Source organism: Lycorma delicatula, chromosome 10 (assembly GCF_047948215.1).
Source record: "Lycorma delicatula isolate Av1 chromosome 10, ASM4794821v1, whole genome shotgun sequence".
NCBI lineage: Eukaryota > Metazoa > Arthropoda > Insecta > Hemiptera > Fulgoridae > Lycorma > Lycorma delicatula.
The window spans coordinates 20,663,369-20,689,681 of NC_134464.1; the positions used below are offsets into that span (position 1 = coordinate 20,663,369).

The window sequence follows — 26,313 nt, forward strand, 5'->3', positions numbered from 1 at the left end:
GGAGTAGATTGTCTTTGTTTATTCGTTTGTTTTTGTTTTCTAATACTTGAGCAGAATTCATCTGTGGGTGAGATTATTTATTAAAAGAAGAAATACAATCAAAAAATGTAGATGTGTGCACACAGTAGCCTGTGAAGCCATCTCTGGTACTGGCCCAGCGGTGCGTGTATTTGCACGGACGATCTGAGACCTCCATTTAATTTGAAATTGTGGTGGTCTTCTAGTCATTGCAGTTAATCTAGAAACATTTAATGATAAAATAATATTAGCTTTCGGATTAAAAAGTGTTGAATAGAAATATAATAAATTATTAATATTTATGTAAACAAATGTAATTAAAAGTAGGCAAAAAAGGCAAGTAAATACATTTTTGGAAATAGCTGAAGCTTATATATTATTAACAGAGGAGTAGTGGGTGAGAGCTAAAGAAGGAAATGTATATAGAGGTCTGATCAAGTTAGTAAAGGTAACGTATGAAAACTATCCATCTCATGTTGAGATAAGATTTTGATAAGAATAGTTTAAGATAGAAGGCAGTGGAACAGGGAAGTGCAACAGGAAGTGAAAAGAGGTAGAGGAGAAGCTGGGATATAAACTGAATTTGTAGAATGAGTTACTGGTGCTTAAGAAGATAAAAAAAGCAAAAGAAGTACTAATAAGATAGAACATTAATGATAATTGGAGTATTTAGGTTTCTTCATCTGTGTATAAGAGTAATTTGAGTTATTTCAGAGTGACAGAAACTTAATTCTGGATGAAGAATTTCCATTTTGTATACTGCCCATTCTTTTGCTGCTGTAACTTTAAGCAGCACAGACATTTTTCCAGAGGATGAAAATTGAGAGTAAGTTGGAAATTGCTAAGATAAAGTCAAAAAGAATCATTTAACAAAAAATATATATTGACAGGATGTAATTTATTAGATAACAAGACAATAACTAGGAAAGGATAGTCTACTGGAGAAACTTAGAAAATTAAACTATGATAGTTTGAACATGTTTATAAAAGGGATGAACAGATTACAAAAAAGGCCTTGAAGATTTGAAGAAAATGAAAAGAAACCAATGGGATAGATTTAAATTGGTGATCATGATGATAGAAAAGATGTGAATGAGAAGTGATGGTTAATGAAGAGTTATAGTATAGTTGGAGAAGCTGAAAGTTGAACCCAAGAAAACCTGGAAGAGTGAATCAAACATGACTGTGGTGAATATAATATTAAATTAATTTACCTGATAGAACAATTTAAACATATGATAATATTTATTTAAAAAATCAATGCTTTTAAAATATTAAAAAAAAGAAATCTTACTTACTTTATAACAACAATATTGAGCTTCCATGGCAGTGAATAATTTTTGTATCCATCTCTAGAACAGAAAGTGTATAATTCTGTCCCAGTTCTATCAGTGTTTTGTTCAGAGTATTTATGGAAACTTATATTCCAAGCTGAGCATGCACCTGTACAAAATTATAAAATAAAAAAAATATATTTTGAAATAAACTTAATAAATTTAATTTTCTTATTAGAGAAAAATCTAAAAATTTCAAAATTGAAATTTATAGATTAAGCAATGAGCAGTTTTGTATGTTACACTGATAGACAAAAAATGTTTTTCTAAGTGAGATACCATTTCTTGAATTGCTTTTTGCACATATTACAGATCTGTAAATACAATTTTTCTATCACCTTTAGTTTTAAATAAATTATGCTTAAAAAAAAAATTAAGGGAAAATATAGTTAAAATTTGTAAAATTTATAATTTTGCATGACCATACCTGTGTTAGAATGATTTCGCTGGTGCTTTTCTTTTATAAATAGTCTCAGGCACATCCTGAATTAATGCCCAACAATAATCGGCTAGCATGTTAGTATTCCATTTCTCTTTAATAGTGGATTTCCATCACTGAAATGTCTTGATGGAAATGTTCACTGTGGTTCGTCACTTACATCTCCGAGGTTGTCCAGGAAAAAATCCAGATGTGAGTGGAGGAAATGTATTTGCAAAGACATATTACATTCCACAGCTCTGTATGAAGTTGTTGATTAACAATATTGTGGTAATTGTCAAATTTTTGTTTGTAGAGAAAAGTTTTGCAAATATCTTTAAATGAAGCCTAAGCTGCAAGCTGAGCTGGAGAGGGGATAAAAATATTTTTTTGGGTTCAACTAAGGGCTCATGAATAATATTCTTCCACTTTTAAACTATTATTCGACCAATCTATGAAAAGGCGCCAGTCCTCAGGTTTATGAACTTGTCCTAAGTGCAACATAAGCTCATCAATATTTGTAAAATAAATAAAATTATTTTCATCAATAAAGTACAGAGGAAGTTCTTTTTGTCAGCTTCGAAGCCCAAAATTTTTGTATTTTTTTGAAGTAAATCCAACCTTTTAGTCTTGATCCAAACAGTTCAGCTTGATTTTTTGATAAATTTAAATCCTTAACAAAGTCATTTAATTCACCTTGTGATATAAGATGTGGCTTATTGGAAGATAAATCAAAATCATTGTTTTCTTCAGTATTGCCTGATTCTTCATTGCTGCTTTCGAAACATACATTCACAGGTGGCTCAGGAACTGAAATAATTTCACTGTGAGGTACAGGCCTGATTGCAGATTGCAATGAAGGATATTTTATTTTACAGTATGTTTAGATTTAAAAAAAATTCCAGACACACTTATTAAACAAAAGTAACAATCGTTTACATGATCCTTTGGTTCATGCCAAACCATGTGTACCAAATGGCAAAGCCTTCTGTGTACCTTTCAGCCATCCTCTTAAAGATACAGTACAATTAGTGCATACAGCATGAGGAGCCCATGTCTTATCCTGATCACCAGTTTTACACTGAAAGTACAAATGATATGCTCTTTTAATTAAAGGTGTAATGTTTTTCTATTTGATTTTATGGTAAACTCACCATATATACAACAAAAGGCATGCACATCATTTACACAGTTTCAAGGCATTCTGACACTGCACTGTTAACAAACTTAAGACAGCAATAAGACTGAACAAAATTAATTCATTCCTAAATCCAGTGCTTAATACAAACAACACAGCTGTTTTGACCTGCACAGACATGGTTGATCTTGTCCATGAAGGCTCACTCTTCAGTTTTAGATATGATGTCACAATATGTAACTATGATATATTCAAGAATGTCTTTCATCACATCGTATGTCTCTCTCAAATTAATACCATAATACCAATCATACCATGATACCAATCATTCGATTGGAATGAATTATTTATTCACAGCATATTCTAGTATTATTTATTTGCAGCTTAAAAATTATGTTAACAAAGTTAAACAATAGAAAATGAGCTAACAAAACACAATATAGGAGCTTAAAATGCTAACTGTTCGTTGGAAAATGAAAAAAATCTGTTAATTAAAATTTACACATTTTACGTTTAAGTGGTGGGTGGTAGAAAGATTCTGAGTTTATATTTGTTTTAGCATCAAAAACAGATTAAAATCATGTATCACACGTTAGGAAACAAAAATTATGATTATCAGTGTTATTATATGGATGTATGATAATGGGCAAAAAGATCCTTTCCTTGAAAATGAAACTAGTTAAATGAAGCCACATGACTATTCATTACCCTAGCTATGTCAGTATCTCTGGTTCTTGGCTGGAGTTCACTGGTACTTGAAGGAATATAATACTCTGAATTAATTGATAAAATACTGCAGCCATTAATTACTTATTGCGCATACTGTGCAATGCTCAGATAGGAAATGGACTCTCTAGACAAACTTCCAAGACAGATGGATCATGATGAATCCAATCAGATGGATTGGATCAAAAAATCAAATGGATTTTTTGATGTAAAAAGAAAAAGGATTTAGAAAGAGGGTGTTGAGAAATAGGCTAATTACTGACCTCAGCTAAACTTCAGGTGAAATAAGATAACAAACATTGAATTCAAGAGTACAAACTTTTGTAATATTTTCTGGCAGCTTCTTGCTCAAATCTATACACTCCAGGATTTTACACATATTTATATAATGATATCAATCGTACCATGTTATGACAGTCCACCTAATGCAGTGCATTACTTTGCATTGAAATATCATTGCATTATAATTTATTATTGCATTTCTTGGAATTTGGATACAGTTCATTCTTTGCATCACTGTTGACAAAATGCTTTACCTCTATTTAACAACATAGCAGATCATATATTCTGTTTGAAAAATAGATATTTAACTTAAGTCACCAGATTTAAAATCTTATGCTTCAGATTTAAAACTTGATGATATGAAGTGAACTTGATGATATGAATAACATAACAATGCTATTATAAAGTGCACAACAAACTTAAAAACAATTTAGCATTGGCAAGGTAAAATAACATGACAAAACCTACCATGTAGGGTAAAAACTTAATATAAACTATAATTGTTTGATAACAAACCAAACATGTTGCACATTTCATTTTTGCTTAGTCTTAATTTTTTCTGTAAATATAAATATAAAAACAATTTAAATTACAAAAAAATTATTCAAATCAGCTTGGAAGAATATGAGATAAATGTTCTGAAGAAAAGCCTAATATTTTAAATATACTTACTACTTTTTGAATGGTTTAGTTAACTCTTACCTGGATAACAACACTTTGATTAGCTGCAGGAATAAATCTATGGATACATTCAAGAGAACCTTCAACGTTCCAGAAAACATGTTGATTTCCAGAATTATTAATGGTTCCCTGGGATGCAGCACTCATGCCATAATAATCAACATTACACAACGTATCAGGTTGTAGAGTACCACCAATATGTTCTGTTAACAAAAAAGAAGTAAACAAATTGGTTAGTTTAATCAAAGATTTAAATTTTAGTAAGAATAAAATCTGTCAGGACAATTGTAATACAGAGTGATTTGAAACTTCAAAATTACTATTTTTTAATGAATTTCATTTGATGCTAATAGAATGTAATCTTAATCTTAATGTAATGTTTGTACATATGTACGTGTATGTGTGTTTGTATGTTTAAAGCTTAATATAAATAAAGCTTAATAATAACTTTTAATCGGATAGACTGATTTTGAAGAAATTTGTAACAAAGACTCACATATATGGGACAATTTATTGGTAAAGGTTTGGGGACATTATCTCCAGGGGATGGGGTAGATAGTTTCTTTTGGGTCAGTTTTCTCATAATTTTGATGATTATTATTTTAGATGCTTATCATGTACTATTTAAAAAAAAAATTGCCCCAAATTTTCCCCTTCCTCAAAGATCGAAAAAAGCTATCTTTTTATTTATAGCATATTTTTAATCAAACTTTTTTTATTTCTTCTTAAGCGTAGTAGTACAACTGGCAAAAAATATACTTTGGGTTGGGGAAGCCAATCAAAGTTTAAAAATGTTGATTTAAAAAATTTTTAAACGTTATTTCGTTTATTTAAAGTTACCTTATTAGGTAACTCTTTGTTGGTTTTATATTTTTCAGTGGAATTTTTTTACTTTTTCCAATTAATATAGTAAATGCAGAAAAATCAAACAATTTTCTTGGGAGGTGGTTTTGGAGCCGAGGAAGCAAAAAATGTAAAAATATAATTTTTTTTTTAATTTTTTAAACTTTTTAGTTATCATTACATTACCCCCAATATCAGAAAAAAGGCAATTTCAGGAAAGTATAACAACTTTGTTGTCAGCTTTTTTTAAAAACTGAACTATAAGATATCTAAAATATACAAAAAATTTGAAATATCTATGTTCTAAGACACTTACTATAAATAACACTTTTATTGAATGCACCAATTTTTATATCTGATGAATAGAATATCCCAAATATTGTACTGGACCTAAATTTCAAAGGGTAATTGTGCACATGTTTTAAATAATGCATAGAAGCTTCTACACTCTATGTAATACTACAACACATAATAATATTAATTAAAAGGAATATTTTAGGGCAGATTTTTGCTGATAGGAATGGCACTAATTTAATCTTATCAGTTTTGAAGATTTTACCCCAAAACACAAAAATAACAATTGTCAGCAAAATATTTATGTTGTATAATCTGATGCATATGAATTTTAAATATTGTAATTTTATTTGTATTATACACTGATTAACACACTTGCTGGTAAGAAAACATCTAGCTAATAACTATAATAATTCACTTTTAGCCTGTTAAAAAAAAAATATTTTAAATGTTAAGAAATTTTTAAATTATAATCATTAAAATAATTATTTAAAGATAAAATTAAATCTACACTTCTAATTTTGAAGCTAAAACTGTTAAAGGATTCTATTTTGGTAAGTATGGTAAATTAAAAATCCTACAATATATAAAAAAATAAATAGTTACCGTCATGAAAAACATAAGCTCCATCTATAAACTCTTGTTCTGGCTGTGAGGATAAGGCTGCAAATCGGCGGAATAGGAGGCTTAGTATATTTCCTGATGAAAGAAAGGTTTGGTACAGTTGAAACCTGTAAAATAAATTATGGAAAAAATATGTATGGTTTGTTCCCAGAAACACAAAACGATGTCTGAAAACCCCTATTAAAATATTTTTTTTATTTTTTACTAAATCATAGAAATGGGCTGGTGTGCAAAAAAGAATAATACTGAAATAATTCAACAAACTATAATATTTAATATTTGTAAATTATGTATGAATAATTATGAATACATTTCTATACAATAAATACACTACAACGTTTAAATCATAATGTCAGTTTTATATAAAACCTACATAGCACAGTTCAAATTTATTGGTCATCTTCTTTTCTCTTTACTAAGCATCCAGTACTACTTATTAATCAGTCAATTAGTAAGGCTGAATTGTAAAATTTACATCAGATTAAATTATAAAATTAATGTACTTTGCTATATATTACTGACAATTACAAGCAATCTCTTCCAATTCTGATAACAGCATGGTTGAGAATATCAATGCTTTACCTAATTAAAATTTAACCTTTTGTACCTATAAAATGAATAAAAGTGAATAATAAAATGCTTTAATAAAAGTTGAAGACATTTTCAGCTGCCACTGCAACCATCCTCAGTAACTAATGCTATTGTTTCTGATGGTGTTTTTATTTATCGTTTTTATTCACTTTGCACAGACATTTATTAAGCATGTGATTGAAATGTTAGTGATTTGAATTGAGTGTTATTATGAATATCTAGTGTTTTTTATGTGTAAATATTTCATAATGTTCATTGTGCATATTTCATAATGTTGTGCATTAATTGTGCACATTTGTTGTGCATTTATTTTGTAATGTTGTGTGTGTGTGTTGTGTGTTTGTGTATGTATGTGTGCACGCACATGTGTGTGAAATATTGGGACTGTTATTAATATTGTTGGATTTGTGATTTCTGTGTACAGAATTGCTGATAAATATTGATTGAATATTGGTATGAGGGTCTTTATAGTATTCATTTTATTGTTTATTTGAAGCTAGGTCCATTTTACCGATGAAGAACATTATGCACTTGGAGAAGTTCAGTTTACATTTATTCCAATGGTATTATTGTGTTTGGTTTTCTTTTAAATGAGAAATTATTTTTTTTTCCTTGTTGTTCTGAAGGTCTCATTGTACTCACCTTCTTTTAATTTGTTAAATATGAATGAATGCTTATTTATGTAGATAATAAATGTATCAATATGACACATTTTTCATTTTGTTTTTATTTTTATTTATTCTGTATAGGAATGTGTTAGAGGGTGTGCTGTTTTCCATTTACATGCTTTGTTAACTTTTTGAGGCATTGACTGCTATGTTCAAAAATATCAGCAGTATAAAATAATCAGCAGTACCTATCCAAATAAAAAAAACAAAAAAAACAATGTATTTTACTTAAATTAAAATGCCTGGTTTTATCTGATGGAGCCATAATAATCGCTATGTGATCATAGTATAGGCAGAGTCAGGTATATTTAGTTGCACTGAAAGGATAATCAAACCATGAAGAAGCTGCAGTTTGAGACAAACAAACTGGCTGAAAGTGTAGTTCAAAGTTCCTTCCAGTCAACAGTAGTTTGTCCCTTGCAATCCCCTTTGAAACAACATGGTATATTTATTCCAATGAGAGCAGTATATTAATGGTCAATGATTTTGCATTGGCCAGCTTAAATACACGCTGTAAAAATGACAAAATTGCACCTTCCAGAATTTTAAGACTAATCCGAGGAGAGGGTGAGATTCTTAAAGAAACATGCTTTATCATACTTGGAATCATATAGCATGTGTAGGTATCCATCTGAAATATGAGTCACTTAATCAGTCGTTAGTGAATTCAAATGTTGTTTAACTTTATTGAAGTATGAGAACTGTTTTATTATTTTTTTAAAAATATGGTTGTATATTAAATAATTAGTGTTCTAATCCTTATTTTCAAGATACCACTACCTGAAATATTCTAAGTACTTTGCAACCAAAGTTGTCACAAATTACAATTACAATTTAATATATTTTTATCTAGTCTGGAATCTATACACACTCTATAGATTCAGATTCTATTATTATCTGACTAAATATACCAATATAAAATATTTGATTTATGTAACATGGTTGGACTAATAAACTTGGTTTTAAGGGTAAATGACTAATCACTGATTCTGTAACTAGTGTTGAGGGAAAAAACTTTTAATGCTGTGTAGCCTTTATGTAATAGATGACAGCTGTCTAGTTAGGTTAAACAAACCTCACATTGATGGCTGTACAAAAGATCTAACTTATAGTAAGTATTTTTTAAATAGCATGGGAAATAGTCCAGGAATTCCAGAATGTAGTCATCATCATTAGAAGGCTGTACTATTTGGATTTATTTGTTTTGTAAATTACAGATAAATATTAAAACTGAACTCTTCATTAATGTATATAATCATTCAATTATCTTCAGATGAAATATATTAAAAGATAATTAAACAATTGGTTATAAAATATGATAGATAACTGGTTTAAAAAACAATATATAAAAAAAAAATACATTTATTGGTCAGCATTATCATTTCATAGAGGGTTTTCTTCTTCCATCTCTCATCATACTTAAGTATTTAATAAATAGTCCAGCAAATTGCATCCTAGCAGAAGATTATAATTATTTGGAAAAAATTAATTTTGCCATTTTTATCATGTTAATTTTCCCTCTTGGTTTAGCACATCACTGAGATTTTTTTCTAGAAAATCTTGTAGAGATAAACTAAGAACTTAATTAAAATATTAAAAATATTGAGAGGTATATTAATTAACCATCTCAGTCACTGATATATGATAATTACATATATTCATATTTATACATAGTTAATATTTTAACTTTCAGTTGATAAATAATTCTATTAATAATTAGGCACTAAAGTAATATTCAATTAAGAACTCACTTTCCACTAGAATCCCTAGCATGTTTTATAGATGGGCTACAAATTTTCTTCATTGGTTTGTTGCGTTCTAATATAGGACCATCAAACTATTCTATCATTGACTGGTATGATGGTGATCTGCAACATTATTACATTATTAATATAAGAAATACCACAGTAAGAATACTGAATTATGGTTGATTGGATTTTATGGCAACATTAAAAATCTTCAGTTACCAAAATATTATTACTGTTTAGACACTGATAAAAAACTACAAACTGATTGAGAGTTGTAAGCATGTAGAAGTAAGTCATTAATGATTGCACGCTTGCAATATTTACAAACATTTAAATTCAGTTGAGATTTTAGATTTGCTAATAAATATTTTATTTATGGGTTACTTTAAAGGAATAGGATTAGTAAAATGATTTTTTTTTACAAAAAAAAAAAAAAAAAAAAAAAAATAACTTACTTGAATTATTTTATTCAATCAGAATAGTCATGATTGGTAAAATTTGCTTATCCTCCAGAAATGAAAAATTAATCTGAGAATAAATGCTGGATCCTTAAAGGAACTCTTCAGTACTGATCTCTTCAATAATGTGTGTTATCAAATCTTCTAGACTCTTCAGACTAGTCTAGTAATCTATTTTTAAAGTACTACAGAAAAAATATAAAGGCTGAAGGGCAGCCACTAATCTGATGAATTCAACTATACTTCACCAAATACTTGTCTGAGTAAATTCATTAATGTTCATGCAGTACATAAACAGACACTATCTTGTTAAAAATAAAAATGACATATAATTGGGAAAGAAAATTGAAAATAATTTCTTGATAAGTTAATGTTTTATAACTATATTTTAAAAAAACAAATCACATAAGTTGTTGGCTTCTCAAAAAAAAAGAAGCAAACTCTAAACCAACTTTATGTAGTGGTAATATTGTAGCACTGTACTCATATAGATTTATAAATCCATCTTAGTGGAAAAAGCTCAGTTGTTTCAGCACCTATTTTAAACAGAACTTCACAGCCTGTCTGTCAAAATTCTATTGTTTTTTCTCAAAATTTGTAAAAATTAATTTTAAAGTTCAGAAATCACAAAACTATTTTTATCCCAGAACTTAATAAAATGGATGGCAAATCAGGAATTAGTTTTGTAATAGCCTTTGGATTTATACTAACCCTGCTTATAAACTATCTAAAATCAACTAGATTTAACAATTGCAGAGGAAGAAACTCTTCCTTATTTTCTAATAATGTGTCTTAAATAAACCAGAATTTTGGGACAGCTGCTCATGTATAAAGTACATAGTTCATAATCCCTTAAACAGTAACTAAATAAAAATATTGTATATCTTTGCTGTAAGATGTAAGAATCATAGGATCTATATCATTCTAAAGAAAAAAAAAACATCTTTGGTGACCTATTTTTCTAGAAACAGATTCAAAAGAACAAGTAAAGTGAACATTGACTATAAGATTGAATAATTAAAGATCTAGTATGGTGTTATATAAGAAAATAAATATTTAACAAACTGACAATTGTATTTGATGATTAATGCAGTGATACTGATTGATAAATGAGTTAGAATTTGTTATAATATGGGTGAATAGTCCATTATTATAGTAAGCTGTGTCAGATTCAATACATTAATGCTTAGTTGTAAGAATTCTATTACTGATCTACCATGACCTTCCTAATATAAAGCAGCTAATGCTGTCATATAAATGATGTATAATTTAAAATTTATCAATAATTGCTATTTAAAAATTAAATCTTACTTACTTGAGTTTGTAGTTGAAAAGGGATAAATGAACAACATCATTGAATTTTCCAATAAATATATAAGTACAGTTTTGATTCCAGTCTAAATTTCTTGAGTCAAAATGACCAGATCGTGATTCATTGCCTGAGAATATGATTTCACATGAAGGGCGCGCAGTTGAATGCCAATTATGTCCATCCACTGCAATAAAAATTATGTACAATATTAATTTTTTTAAATTAGGATTAAAACTGGTGAAATGAGATGATCATTATTTTCACTGCTGTTCAATGATTTTCAGTCATGTTGCCCATGGATTTCAGTAGTAAACTGTGAATTTGTAAACTGAATTTTGTAAAATGATTAGTTTTTGAAGACAAAATGAAACTAATTTAATTTTAAACTATTTACTACATCAATATAATATTTCATTATTAGTTATCAACATTGATATTGATACACTGAAGTTCTAAATTATCGCAGGTAACAGTTTTGAGTTGGGAAGTTGTGTATTTTCTATGATGTCAAAAATGAAATTAGATGCGAATTGTATTCTATTTTTTTTTTTGTTTTATTTATACATCTTTCATTAAATATTTTTGCTTTCATATTTATCATTTAAATAACTCACTTTCAAACTGTATAGAAATTGTTTTACGCGAGTACCATTTTGTTATTGTTAATAATTTTTAATGTTTTTAAAGAATATTAGAATAATTTCTTACACTGATCAAGAAATTTAATAAGAGAAGACTATCTTAAATTAGATTGATGAAAGAATTGCATAATTAGTTCCATAAGAGCTTTTGAAAGAACAATTTCAACCATAGCTTGAAAGTGACATTAATAATTTTTACTACTGAAAAAAAATGTTATCATATGTAAACTACTGTATTAAAAAAATATTATTATCATGTTTGTCATGCTGATTAATGAATTTTATCACATGTTATTTATCCTCTGAAAGTTTTCACTATAATTGTTACAGGAATTTACAAAAAAATATCATGGAACACTGTAAGAAAAGAATTAGACAGGAAGTGCTGCAAGTGGAATGTAATTATTATTAATATCAGAAATTAAAATTAGATTATCTTGTAATAAATAGTATGTGCTAAACTGGAATAATTAACAATATTTCAACAATTTGTTACTATAAATAACAGAGTTAAAAGTGACCAGTGATAATAAATGTTTATTGAAAAATAAATATCATAAGACATTAGATTAGCTTACTTGACTTACTCAGGATGCCCACTTCTGTCATCCTGGATGTTGGTAAAGTAGTGGCTTCTGTAGTAACTGGTTTATCCCAAAACTCAAGACTAGCCAAAAAACCATTGTGATCAAATGGTGGAAGAGAAGAACCTGATCTGTAAATTATAAGATATACATATCTGTAATTAAAACATTAACGATTTAAAGTTGACTTTAGCCAGCTCGAACTGCAGTTATTTCAGTGTCGCCTTTAATGGTGCAATTGTCACTGATAGTGATAGTGCCATTATTGGTTGTGTGTTACTACACCCATCTATTACTATCAGTTGTAAACTGTTCATGCTTCAGTGCAATATAGTTTTGTTTTTTGCAGTTGTGTTTTTATAAAATGCCTTATTTGAAAGAGGAAGGTTTGCTATATAGTGGAAGCTTATTTGCGTACTGTATCCTTTCAGAAAAACATGTCAAATATTTGGGAAAAAATTTCTGTATGCCAGTATTCCGGCAAAGAGTAGCATACTCAGTTTGAACCAATATTTAAGAAGAATTTCTGCTGTTCCAAAAAAAAATCTATAAGTAACACAAGGTAGTATAAAATACGTATTTTGTCTTAAGATTATTTATGATTTGAATTTGAAATCATATTGCATAACAACTGTGCAACATTTTAAGTCAACAGAATGAAAAATCTTCATTGTTGTGATAGCTTCTCAAAACTGTTGTTGATAAACAGATAGTCCTAATGCTATATTTCATGTCAGATGAGGCATAGTTTCATTTATCTGGGGATGTTAATACAGAATACCCGGTACAGTATACCCGGTATTGGATTATTGAAAATCCTTACCAGATTTTTAGTGTCTACTTCATGATGAGAAGTTGATGCATGGTGTGCTGTTTCTGGTAATCTTACAATAGGGCCAATATTTTTTAATTGAACCGTCAGTCAATTATGTTTTCATTCTTTAATTAAATTTATAGAATATTGCACATTGTAACTGTATTTAGTCTATAGAGTTTGATTTTAAACTGTTCAACTGGTAGTATAGAAAAAATTATACATTTTTCAGCAGGGTGTATAAATGGGTTTTGCACTACTGGATATGTGAGAATTTTACTTAAAGGAAGCTGTGCTTGTTACCTGTAAACTGTTTAGTAACTGGAGAAAAACAATTTTTTGCAACATGTAGCATGTATTGATCAGTAATATAATCCCCTTATCCTCACTAAAAAATCTTGATTTCCTAATTGATTATGGGTGAGGTGGATATTTATTGCCTGGAGCAACACTTTTAAACCACTTTTTGGGTCTGTTATTGGATTCATTTCATGTTCCTCTAGCAGTAGATAATCTTTTTCTTTGTATGATATTTGTTAATTTATAAGCTGTAACTTTATTTTGAACAAGTTAAGCTTAATTACATAGAATATTTTTTCTGATGGTGTTACGTTAAAAAATTGTTTGATTCTTACTTAATATAAATCCAAGACCAGATGAATTAAAAGCTAGCGTGATGGCAACTGCACCAACTGTCCAGCCAGTTAGTAATTCTAAGGTTTGGTAAGGGTAACTTTTCTTATGTCTCTATCCAGTAAATGCAGAAAAAAGTCTTACTTGGAACTGAGATTTATATTGAGTGAAACTGAGCATCCATATCTCTGAATAAAATCCACTAAATCATATCTTTATTAACAAAAATTCACCAAAGAAAAGAAAAAACCGAGATAGAATAAATAGATAAAATCTGTTGATAGTAAAATGTTTCTTACGGAAGGTTGAAACATGATTAAAACATTTATGGTTAAAATGTGTAATGACATACAACTATAAAAAAATTGAAGATTCTAACTTAATCAGTGTTAAACATCAAAAGTAAAAGTACTAAATAAAGGTAGATTAAAAAAACGAGACAATATTACATTTTGAACATGTTTACAAATGTGGTATATCAAGAAAGAGAAGGAAGAGATACTCACACCAACAACCAAATAATAATAATGATGATTTTTAAATGAGGGATTTGACTAAGGAAAATCTTAGGTTTCATGTTACATAATAGAGTAATTTTTAATTTAATAAATATATTTTCTACTTCAAATTACTAATAAAAGAAACAGGAAGGGGGTCAACCCTGCTTAGTTCTTATTTCTCCTGTTATATGATCTTCTAAATCCATAACAGTACTTTAACAGAATTAAAATACAATTAAGACAATTAAAAAAGAACAGTAATGTCCAAAGAAACCTATAAAAAGAATTTAACAATTCTTATGACAGTCACGCAAAGAGTTAATCTTGTAATGTTAATCCAATAATCTGTTGTAATGTTTCATCTGTATTGTAGTATTATAGGACTTTTAATGTGGAATCATGTGAATTTCATTCATTAAAGATATTTATAAAAAATTCTTTCTCCAAACACACTGAAAGGAAATTGTTTGAAATCCAGTGATCTTTAAAATTCTGTCAAATATTTTATTATTATTATAATCAATCACAGAAAAGTTTAAATAACGGACTTGATCATTGTCTGCCTTTTAAATATAAGATACAGTTAAAGTAGATAAATTTTTAACAGAAATTTTAATAATAATAAATATAATTTTCTTTTTGTAGATGACCTCAAAGACTCAAAATCTTTTGTAGATAGACACCTGAAAAACTCTAAGCTTGTTATGTGAATATGGAATAAAAATTTTGTAGCATATGAAAAATTCCGTGCCTGATTGGGATTAATGAACCTTTTACTTGAAACGGTTTAAATACTACTATTCTGCCAAAGGGATTAGTATTAATTAACAACATAAAATTATGCTATATAAATGCAAAAGTTTGTGAATCTGTCTGTTTTTTTTTTTAACAGTATCACACAAGAGCCAACCACCCAATTGCTTTCAAATTTTCAGGATATATTTGTGTTTTCCCTGGAAATGTTATAAGTTACAAATTGAGGCCCTAGCCCCCCTGGGGGTTAAGATATTCATAAAAAAATCCTTTTATTCCATTATATTTCTGACACCAGGGCAACAGAAATTTAATCAATAATTCTTTTTTCTTTAAAAGTATTTGTAAAATATTTAATATTCTCATAATCTGAGGATAACAAATGCACTGGGGATCCAGGGGGTGGAACCCCTTGGCTACAGATAAACGAATGAAAAAAGCAAGCCCTGACCGGCTAGTTATGCTACAGATTGTACTTTTATTCAACAATATAAAGTAATAATTACTGAACTGAAAGCACTTATTAACTGTAAAAATGTGAGAAGTGTAGGCAATGTTACTGTACACATACAACAGCATTAAGTATAATTTAAAGTATAAGTATAATTTTAAATTTATTGTTTGTTTATAAAACGGTAATGAAAACTGTTTTGTTGAAACATAATGATCCAAAGATATTATGATGTTTGTAGTGTGGTAATCCAACTGAAGCTTGCTACTTTGGAAATTGCAAAAATTGTCCTGGGTTTGAACAAGTCAAGGGAAGGATTGAGGAAAAATAATGTGGTTTACTAGATAAGGTTACGGAAGAAGTGTTTAGAGTTTCATGAATTTTGGATTACGGATTGTACAATTTTGATTTTTCTGTGTGCATTAGTTTTTCACATATAACCAGTGTGTAAGTTATTGAGGTTAGACAAGAAATATTCTAAGTAGAATAGACAGGGAATTACATGTCAGTAATGTCACTACTAATAACAGTAAACAAAGATTTTGAAAGTTTTTCAACAATTTTTCACCGAAGTAAGCGAGAATTATTTTAAGTCCTTGCACACTTTATAAGGGGGACAACCTTTTCTGCTATTTCTCTGCCCCTACTCTTCCGATCCCAAAATCCCCCAGGATCTTTGCGTCCTGGGTCCTTCTGGATCCCTTGACCCCCTCAATTTTTTTGAACCCTTTTTGAGGGGATACATTTTCGACCCCCCCAAAATTTTTGAACCTATTTTCAAGCAGATAAATTTTACCTACCCCCACCAAAAACCCCCGACCACCCCCTTTTGACCCAAAAACCGAGCCTTGTGAGGTGTCAAACTATGAGCCAATATACTAAAAAATATTGGAAAACTATTGATAGTCCAGCTGATCATTGCATCTCTTAACCAGAATGATTTATAACAATTAACAAGATGGCTATCAATCACATTACTACAATAAAATTAAAAGTATCACAATGAAAACTTGCCACAATGTTGGATAGGATGAGTTGGCAAAGGTGATTTAATTTTTTGCCAATTCTGATCAAATTTAATTCTGCAACATGATTTTTTTCTGATAGAGATTTGTGAAGATACTGTTTTTATAATATACCAAAATTCCTAAAATATTAAAAAATATACCAAAATTTTAAGGTAATACGATTTAGGATTTGTTTTATAATTTATTAATAGAAATTATTTTAAATGTTTCATATAGTACATATATGTTTCAAGTAGCATAACTGTACATAACATTTCGAGCCAAAAAAAAAATAAATAATGCTATGCAAATATGCATCATGATAATAATTATTCATTCATTCTTTTGAAAAACAATTTTTGTTTGAAGACAAGATGAATTTATTTATCCTCATTATTTGTTAACAACAACTGTTTTAAAGAATAAAACTTAAAAACTGAAGGGTAAACAGTTTTAAAAGATTAAAAAATTATTAATAAGGGGTTATATTAAAACATCTTTACCAAGAAATAAATAATTGCATTTTCAGTATAGTTTGAACAATTCTGTTAGATGAAAATTACATTTTCACTACTAAATTAATTTATGTATGTTCCTAGGCAAAACGGTAACTACTTTGATATCCCAAAGGATGAATGATCCTCTTACAGGTTCTTCCAATACTATTACATTCTTTGGACTTCTTTTTTTCTGGATTGTTAATCATGGAAAATTAAGTTGTAGTGCTACAACATTAACACTCATCTTTCTTGACCCTAACTAAGATAGTAATCTACTTTTACCTCAACCAGATCCTTCATCTAATCATCCATTTCCTTCTTATCCTACATCCTTTTTCTTTCATAAAGATACTATAAAAATTGCTTCCAATCATTATTGATGAGGAAGATGCTTCTTTATTGAAGTTAAATATAGTCATGACTCCAACTGTGGAATTGATCAGAAACTAGTTTTTCCTATTTGAAGATATCAGACAAAGCCAAAATAGTAATACAGTAGGTATTGGATTATATAAGGTCAAATTTAGGGAGTTTAACAACTTAAACTCCAATAATAACTTATGGTACTCCAATAAGGGAATCTGTAATTTTTAAAGTCTACATCACATAAAACTAGGTCACACCCTCTGATTCTGTAATATTATAAACAAATATAAAGCGTTTTCTAACTGGACAGCCAGTTGACTATTTGGCACATGTTAATTAAAAAATAAATAAAAATAGAATTAATGCACACTTTTTCTAATATAATAGTTATTTTAGTAGAGGATAGAAATACACTAAAAAAAAAGATAAAACAATGAAGATGTAAAAATTAGAATTAAATCCAACAAAATACAAATTATATCATGCTGTAAAAACAACACTTTAAAATAGTCATAAACATAATCTATAACATCATAATTGATTAAGCACACATGATATTACAACTTTTCCAAAAAGTTTTATATATATATTTTTTTTTAAATTAACCAAAGAAGTGAGCTAATAATTTATACACATCTAGCAACATTGAAAAAAGATCGATATTTAATTTTTAAAACGCATTATCATAATTTATTTTTGTTAATTATTGTGATAATTTTATTATTTTTTTTAATTATAAAACAATATAACAATATATCATAAATAGATTTAATGATCATAATTGGTAATATAAATATATAAGTAGGCCTTACTTAACAATAGGTAAACAAATATTTAACATTAATTATTATATAATTAATAAGAATAATTTATTCAATAACAAATAACACAGATTACATTTAACATAAATATACAATTAAAAATTAATTCTTAATTACTCCATTACAGTAGTACAATTCTTAATTACATAAAATAATGCTGTTAAAATAATAAACTACCAATAGAAATATAGACTTGTACTGAATAAAGTAACTGAATACAAAAAAAACCTTTAGTTGTGCTTTAGTGATTTGAATACTATACTGTATTTATTTGAATAAGGATTTATGATAATTAAGCTAAATTAACCCACTGGGTTCTATAATAATTAGTTTTTTCAGGTTTCAAACAAACCAATATGCCATCAGACAAAATCATGAAGTAGTAATTCATGGAGAATTACTACAGAGCTTAATCGGATGAGGCTAAACCAAGTAGGCTTTTCCAGAGTTCTTGGTTGGAAAAGCATGGATTGGAGCACACGACTGCCAAGACAGAGATGGTATGGTTAACAAGAAAGGAGATTGACACAATCATCCGCATGAAGGTACAAGACAAAGAAATTCAGAAGAAACAATCAGTTAAATACCTAAGAGTGATGTTGGACAGGAGGCTCACATTTTGAAACAATCTTAGGCTGGTGGTGGACAGAGCATCGATGAGGGTGGTGGGTCTAAGCTTAATCATGCCGACTGTCAGGGGACCTAGTCCTGCCAAGCAAAGGCTTCTTATATTGACTGCCCAGTCCATCAACCTATATGGGGCAGAGACATGGGGAGATATGATGGACATCAGAAAAAACATAAAAAGTATAACCCAAGTTCAAAGAAAAGGAGCAATAAGGATTGCCTATGCATACTGCACAGTCTCTGAAACTGCAATACTTGTGATATCTAGGGCAATCCCAATTGACCTCCTAGCAAAGAAAAGAAGGCTGAAACATCTCACTGAGCAGGAAACCGGAGGGAATGAGGCTAAAACGGAAGCCTGGAAAATAACCTGAGTATTTTGGCAGCAGAGGTGGAAAAAGGACGAAAGGGACAGATGGACTGTCAACTGATAAAGAAGGTGAAGCAATGGGTTGAGCGACAGCATGGAAAGGTGAACTTCTACCTTATCCAATTTCTGTCAAAAAATAATAATAGGCTACTGTGTAAATAAAAAAAAATAATTTCTGTGTAAATAGGCTACTTCCACGCCTGTTTACACAGAATGATAACAGACGATATACAACACTCATTCTTTGTGTGCAGTCAGTGGCAGAACGAGACGAGATCTTAAAGACATGATAGGCAGCTTCAGTCCTGATGGCGTTATCGAGAAGATGCTGCATTACAGAGAAAATTGGATGGCAGTTGTAAGCTATATATACACTGTTCTTCAAACAAAGAAGAGGAATGGATGCTTGGAAGACTGTTAGGAGAAAGCCAATTCCCCATAACACACGACGTAGGAAGACAGGATTAAGGAGACAGATAGAAGGAGGCCTCCATCAAAAGACTAAGTCACAGTGACCCCAGCTTGAGGTTTCTATGTGAGAGCAGATACAAAGTCAAGTGTTCCTGGAATTAAGTCTTGCCAGTTTGGTACAGTAGTACAGCCCGTATTACTGCAGAAAGGTTATGTTGTTTATCAACGAAAGGTACTAAATTACCCCATCATTATTTTCTGTTTAGTCTTCATAACCACCATAAGATATTACTTCTCAGGATGATATGTATGAATGTAAATGAAGTTAGTCTTGTACAATCTAAGATCTACCATTCCTGATTTGTATGGTTAACTGAAACCCAACCACCAAAGAACACTGATATCCATGACCTAGTATTCAAATCCTTATAAAAGTAACCTGCCTTTACTAGGATTTGAACCTTAGAACGCTCAACTTCAAAATCAGCTGATTTGCGATGAAGAGTTCACCTGCTAGACCAACCCAGTGGGTCACTAAATTACTCCCTATGTAGTTTTTATTTTTTAAGAATCTAAAATCTATTAAGTAGTAACTCAAAGTAAAAGTTCTGTATATGTCCCAAAGTTTCTATTATTTTTGTTTAACAACCTAATACAGCCATTCTTAGAAATGGCTATATATCTAATTAACAGCTTTACAAAGGAGAATGAAATGAAGACAGGTGTATTCCACACAGCGACTGATCACTTTGTTTATCGATAAACGTTGGCTGTGTAATAAAATTACTCTCAGAGAAATCAACTTGATGAGGATCTCGGTTTTTTCGTGCATCAAAACCATACAAAATCAGCGTATACTGATTATTATTAAAAAGAAATTTATATCTCCATGTTTTATTCAGTACAAAACTATTGTAATTAAATAAATTTTAAACTGCTCATCAGTAACAATGAAAATTAAAAAAAAAAAATCATTTAATTATCAATAACTTGTAAACATGAAGTACTTAATTCATTCATACATATATGTGTACACATGTAAATATATATATCTATATAAAATCTTGGGTGCAATCTATTAATTTTAATATTTTTTTTATAATCATAAACTAATTATTAAAACAATAAATTAATATTTATTACAATTTTTGACATGAACACTTAAATACTATCTCAGTGTTATCTATAATAATAAGATAACCTGCAGTATACATTATGTGTGTATGCTAAAAACAAATAACAAGTAAAACCTTTGTATAATATGTTTGGTGCATGCATACAGAGATTTATGATAATTCATTTAAATAATTATTTTTTCACACCTTAATGAATCTGTACTGATTACATGATAATTTATTAATTATCTTTTCATATGTACAAGATGAACAAAAATCTCTTTGTATACAATGATATGATTTCGGACTGGAATATTAAATAATCAAACTAATTCTTATTTTATAAATATGAAAAACTACCACATATTATAGTATACATAAATCACTTAAAATTTTTCATAAAAACATCAATACGGTATAACAAAAATACAATCACATAACAGCAAAATTTACATGTTTACACACATAAAAATTATCTATCGTGCTCAATTAAAAATGAATGGTTAACATAAAATAAATACAGCAACATGGGATTAAAAAAAGTTAAAATTTGATAAAATTAACTACATAACTAACTACAATAATTATTGTAGTGGTAGGGTAGTAGTACAGTTTGAATTATTTTTTTACATGTAGGTATTGTTAGTAGTTTTACCACAAATAATATCAATAGTGATATAATACTTAACCCTACATTTTTGAAAACTAATTTTTTACATGATTTAAGTTTTCGCTTCAAATAATTTTGACGGGCTGGTAATAAAAATTTCAAATTTGCACCGCTTGCAGTGTTTTTGTAGATGCTTATGGAAAATAAAATAGTTTCTTGTGTACTGTGCCAATAAAAAAATTATAACTTCTCAAAAATCATGAAAAACTTGCTACAAGCAATACAATTTTGACTTAATAAAAGGGATTTATTGTCTTCTTGGCGATTTAATATTTTTATACTTAATACTACAGTTGAAATAGACTTGTTTGAACCATTCAATTGCAGTGCTCATCTTATAACAGGCGCTTGAATTCATTTCGTCATCAGGAAAATTCATGCTGCAACATGCTCATTTATGTATGTTGCATCATTTAGCTTTGCAGTTACAGACTGGTGTGTCTGACATTAGTCAGTGACCTGTTCACATCTTTACCAAGTGTCACAAATTTTATCCTGTTTTTGAAAGTGTTTATTAAATAAATAAGTTTTCATTATTATATTAGCAAATTTTTTAATTATTTATACTTTTACATTATTTTTCAAGTATAACAATGGAAGAACAATGTCCCATAGGAATTTATGTAAATGAAGAGTGTCAAAACATTGTACTGGTACAGTGCCAAAAGAACTCATTAAAATTTGTTTGTGAATTTACTGATGAAAACAAATCACCTTATTTTTTTACAAGTTAATTCAGATGTCACTAGTGTTTGTAAATATCATGAAAATGTTTTTGTCAACATTCAGTCACCTGCATTGACAGTTCTGTTGCAAAACCCTTTGAGAACTCATAAAAAAAACCAGTTAAGAAAACCTTGACAAATAACATTAGAGCAAGCTCTAAAAGAACACATTTTTCCAAATTTAAATTTAGTACCTGGAAAGTCTTTTGCTGTTAACTGTTTCAAAAGTATTTTTTCTCAGCAGAACAAAGATCTACACGAATGTAAAAACCAAGAGCAATATATTGCCCCACATCACAAAATTGAACAATTGGATGCTGGTTGTAGCATTTTGGGTGTATCACTTCCATAAAAATTATGGTATTAGAAACTACCAAAAATATGTTCTTGTGTCAGAAGGCATTGTAAGATGTTACTTTACTTCAGACTCCAAGGACTAAGAACATCATCTGCTGTCAAGTATTGCACCACTTTCACTTAGGGAAAAAGACTCTATTACTTGTGTGTATGACTATCAATGGTGGATAGAAGTGGTAGATATTAGCCTTGAAAATGATGATCTGCAGGTTCATTTTTCCAAGAGACATATTAGAAGAGATATCACAGCTGTTGCTTAACCACACTAAACAATAAAGTTTCATTGCTACAAAAACAGGCTATTTCATTGAAGAATAATTAACATTTTGCTACAATTTATTTTTTTTATTAACTAAGTCCTTCAATCAATCTTTAATATCTTAATGCATTTTATAATGATTTTCGTTGTGACATTGTGTAGTTAATATCAAATTACTTATTAAAAAACCTGCTGCGTGTGAATTTTATAATAAATTGTTGTCTTGGATACATCCATTTCGTACAAACAGAATTCCTTATGTTAAAATTGATAATTTTATCTCTAAGCCTATTTGTGTTAGATATGGATTAAGACAAGGCATGCATTTGGGTTCCCAAATTTTCATTGCATTTATAAGTTACTGTTTATTCATAATCTATTCGCATTTTTTTAATTTTTTGCAGATGATATATGAAATTGTTTAAGCCGATTACAAATCTACTTGATATTCAATTACTTCCAATCAAATTGAACTGTGAGGAAAAATAGTGTTTCTGCTAACTTTAAAAAAATTAATTTCATATTCAATTTGGAAGGTTTGAAAATGTTGATATAATTATGCAGCTGAATAATATAAAATAATACTGCAATACAAAAGGTATCTTCTATTAAACACTTAGCTGTATGTTTTGATAGCAAGTTATCCTTCAATGAATAAACTGGTAATACTGTAAGTCACTAAAAACGATAAATTTTATTAACATTCTCTACAAATTTTAGGTCATGCATTTATGAAGTACTAAATTAAAATTAATAAACTCTGTTGTATGGTGACCTTTTGCTGACTTGCAATTAAAATTACCTGAAATACCACATAGAATTTTTTTTACATGTGCTGCATATAAAATCAGTGATTCTATGCACATTATTAATCATAATTTTATTCATATTTTTAATTTGTTAAAAATACCAAGAATTAAGTAATTTCTGATCAGGACAGATTAAATATTTGCTACTAAAATTTTTAGTAATTATTTTGACTAACCTAATTTATTGCAGTTTTTAAACTTTCATACTAACTACATTGATTGGTATAATTTTCAAAATGTTCATGGTTCAATCAACTCACATAGATTATCTATTACTATGCCACCTATACTATGTAAAGTACGCTTAATACCTTAACCTTATCAAGAGCTATTCTAACTTATGAATTATAATTTTTTTATGAACTTAGGTTGGTTTTTTTAATATTATTTTGTATTCACAGGTTTCATGCCTGTCAATATCAATTAAATAAATAAATACAATTTAAAATTTAACACATTTACCAAAATTTAACGTACTTACCAAATAGCAATTGTACAGTCTTTGATTTAGGGTAAAAAAAGAAAATTAGGCCACAACAGCAAAGACAATTGCAAAATTCCAGCAAGTACTTTGAAAGATTATTAAACTACAACGAAGCCAAGGTAACAATTCAATTCCAAAATCTAGCAACTTGAATTGAAAAATCCAAACAAAATAATTAAATCAAAACAGACAAAATCAGCTAGAAATTTTATAACAAGGTAGCAAGTAATAATTTTACTGCAGCAAATTACAGAAACAATCATGAAAACAACCAAGAAAAATCTGAGAACTTGCTAGAAGAGATATGGAAATCTGAAAAATCCCTCAAGATTGAAAAAATGCATTAATACATCGACTATACAAATAAGCAGATGAAACACAACTAAATAAAGACAAAAGTATTTCCTTCTTACCTCTGACAAACAAAAATATTTACCTTTCAAAATATTGCTGAATTAATCAAATACTTAACAACTAGGAGAATACAGAGAAGGATTCAGAAAAGTAAGATCATGTACAGAACAAATCTCAAACCTTAAAACAATAATAAGGAGAAAAATGACAAGGCATAAAAACTAAGTAAATGTCTTCGTAGATTTCAAAAAGGCATACAACTCAATCAATAGCACTTCTTTATTTAATATGCTAGAAGAATTTGGTATGGATCCCAACACAATTAACATTACTAAATAGATTCCTCCAAACACCTCTCATAAACACCTTTCTTATAATTACCTAACGATAGTTCTTTATATTTTATAGTAGCTTGAATGAGGTTATATTTGATATTGATTCATTTATGTTGGCAATAATAAATAATTACTCTGAAGATAAATTTTTAAATAAATTAAATTAAAACAAAAATTATTTATCTGCATCCTGTTCAGAGATCACCTTGCTATTTCTTATTTAAGAACTAGAAATAAAGATCTCCCAGTTATAAGATTTGAACACTCACTATAACACTTGGCTGCTGTGACTAAAAATATACAAATAAGTTACTTATTTAATAAATATGTTTAATTACAGTTTACTACAAAACATCACGAGTTGGAAGCTGCCATTATGGATTTAATGGAGGAACCCCCCACTAAAAAGATATTAATAAATCCCATTATAAGCTGAACCACCAGCCCACACTCTTGTTATCTAAAAACTTTTTCTAATTTGTACGCCCCATTTTAGAATACTTATTTGTTTCAACATGCCCACTATAATAAAGGTTACCAAAAAAAAGGGAAAAATACTAACTTAGCATTAATGATAAAGCAGAATTCAAAAAACAATGCAAGCTGGTTTAAATATATAAATGTCAATAAGCACAGGTTCACTGAAGTTCTTTTTATTATATGTCCGTAAAATAGGTTCATAATATTGGTTTGTAAATCTTTGTTTACACACATCTTTGTTCTACATCATGCCATACATTTCAAATTATATGTGTGTGTGTGTATATATATATATATTTTATAGTAAATTTTAAATTTAATAATACATTATAATTACTTTAATTAAAGTGAGGTGACCAACCCCTCAAGTCTCCTAGCATCAATAAGGATATGATAGCACTCACATTTAGTGATCATGGATTTATTCAATCAATGTATAATCACTTCTAACTACAAGTTACCTAATAAAAATTAAAAGTTAATAAACAATAGGAAGAATTAATGTTCAAGTACTATTAATAATTATGTACTAAAAATCTATTCTTTCTTTAGACAGAAATTTCTTAACGGTAGCTAGTTGCATCATTGCCTTAGAAGTAAGGTTGGGAGTAAAACAAATCTGGCAACTCATCCTGCCAAGTTCGAGCAAGTTGGCACAATAGATAAACTTAACTGTAATGGTTATTTACCTATTCTACTGAGAAGGCTAGTGGCGTCTCGGATAAAACTGGTTTGTAACAAGAACAGCATTAAAGATTGGGGCATTAAAATATGATATATGTGTAATCATTTCTGAAGGACTGTGAAATTGAAGTTCAGTTTGTGTTTTCATGGGGTAAATGAAATTTACAGTCTCACACTTTAAATGTGATTATACAAGTTGCTGAACTTTCCTTTTGAGGAAAACGATTTTACAACGAACTAAAATGAATTTACATGACTGGTTAAAGCTCACGCTACCAATTATCAATATAAAAAAACTCAAACTTAAATTCTATTGATTTATATTAGAATAGCATAACATTACTTACTCAGTCAGATAAACAAAGTAACCACCAACAAGTACACAATAATAAAATTAGAACATCTACAACATATCTTCCTAACAGAGC

At 28.9% G+C, this 26,313-nt stretch overlaps 1 pseudogene; it reads right to left on the reverse strand.

The window, feature by feature from the left end:
• Window positions 1-1,335: 1,335 nt before the first annotated feature.
• Window positions 1,336-26,313, reverse strand: LOC142331662 (uncharacterized; annotated as a pseudogene).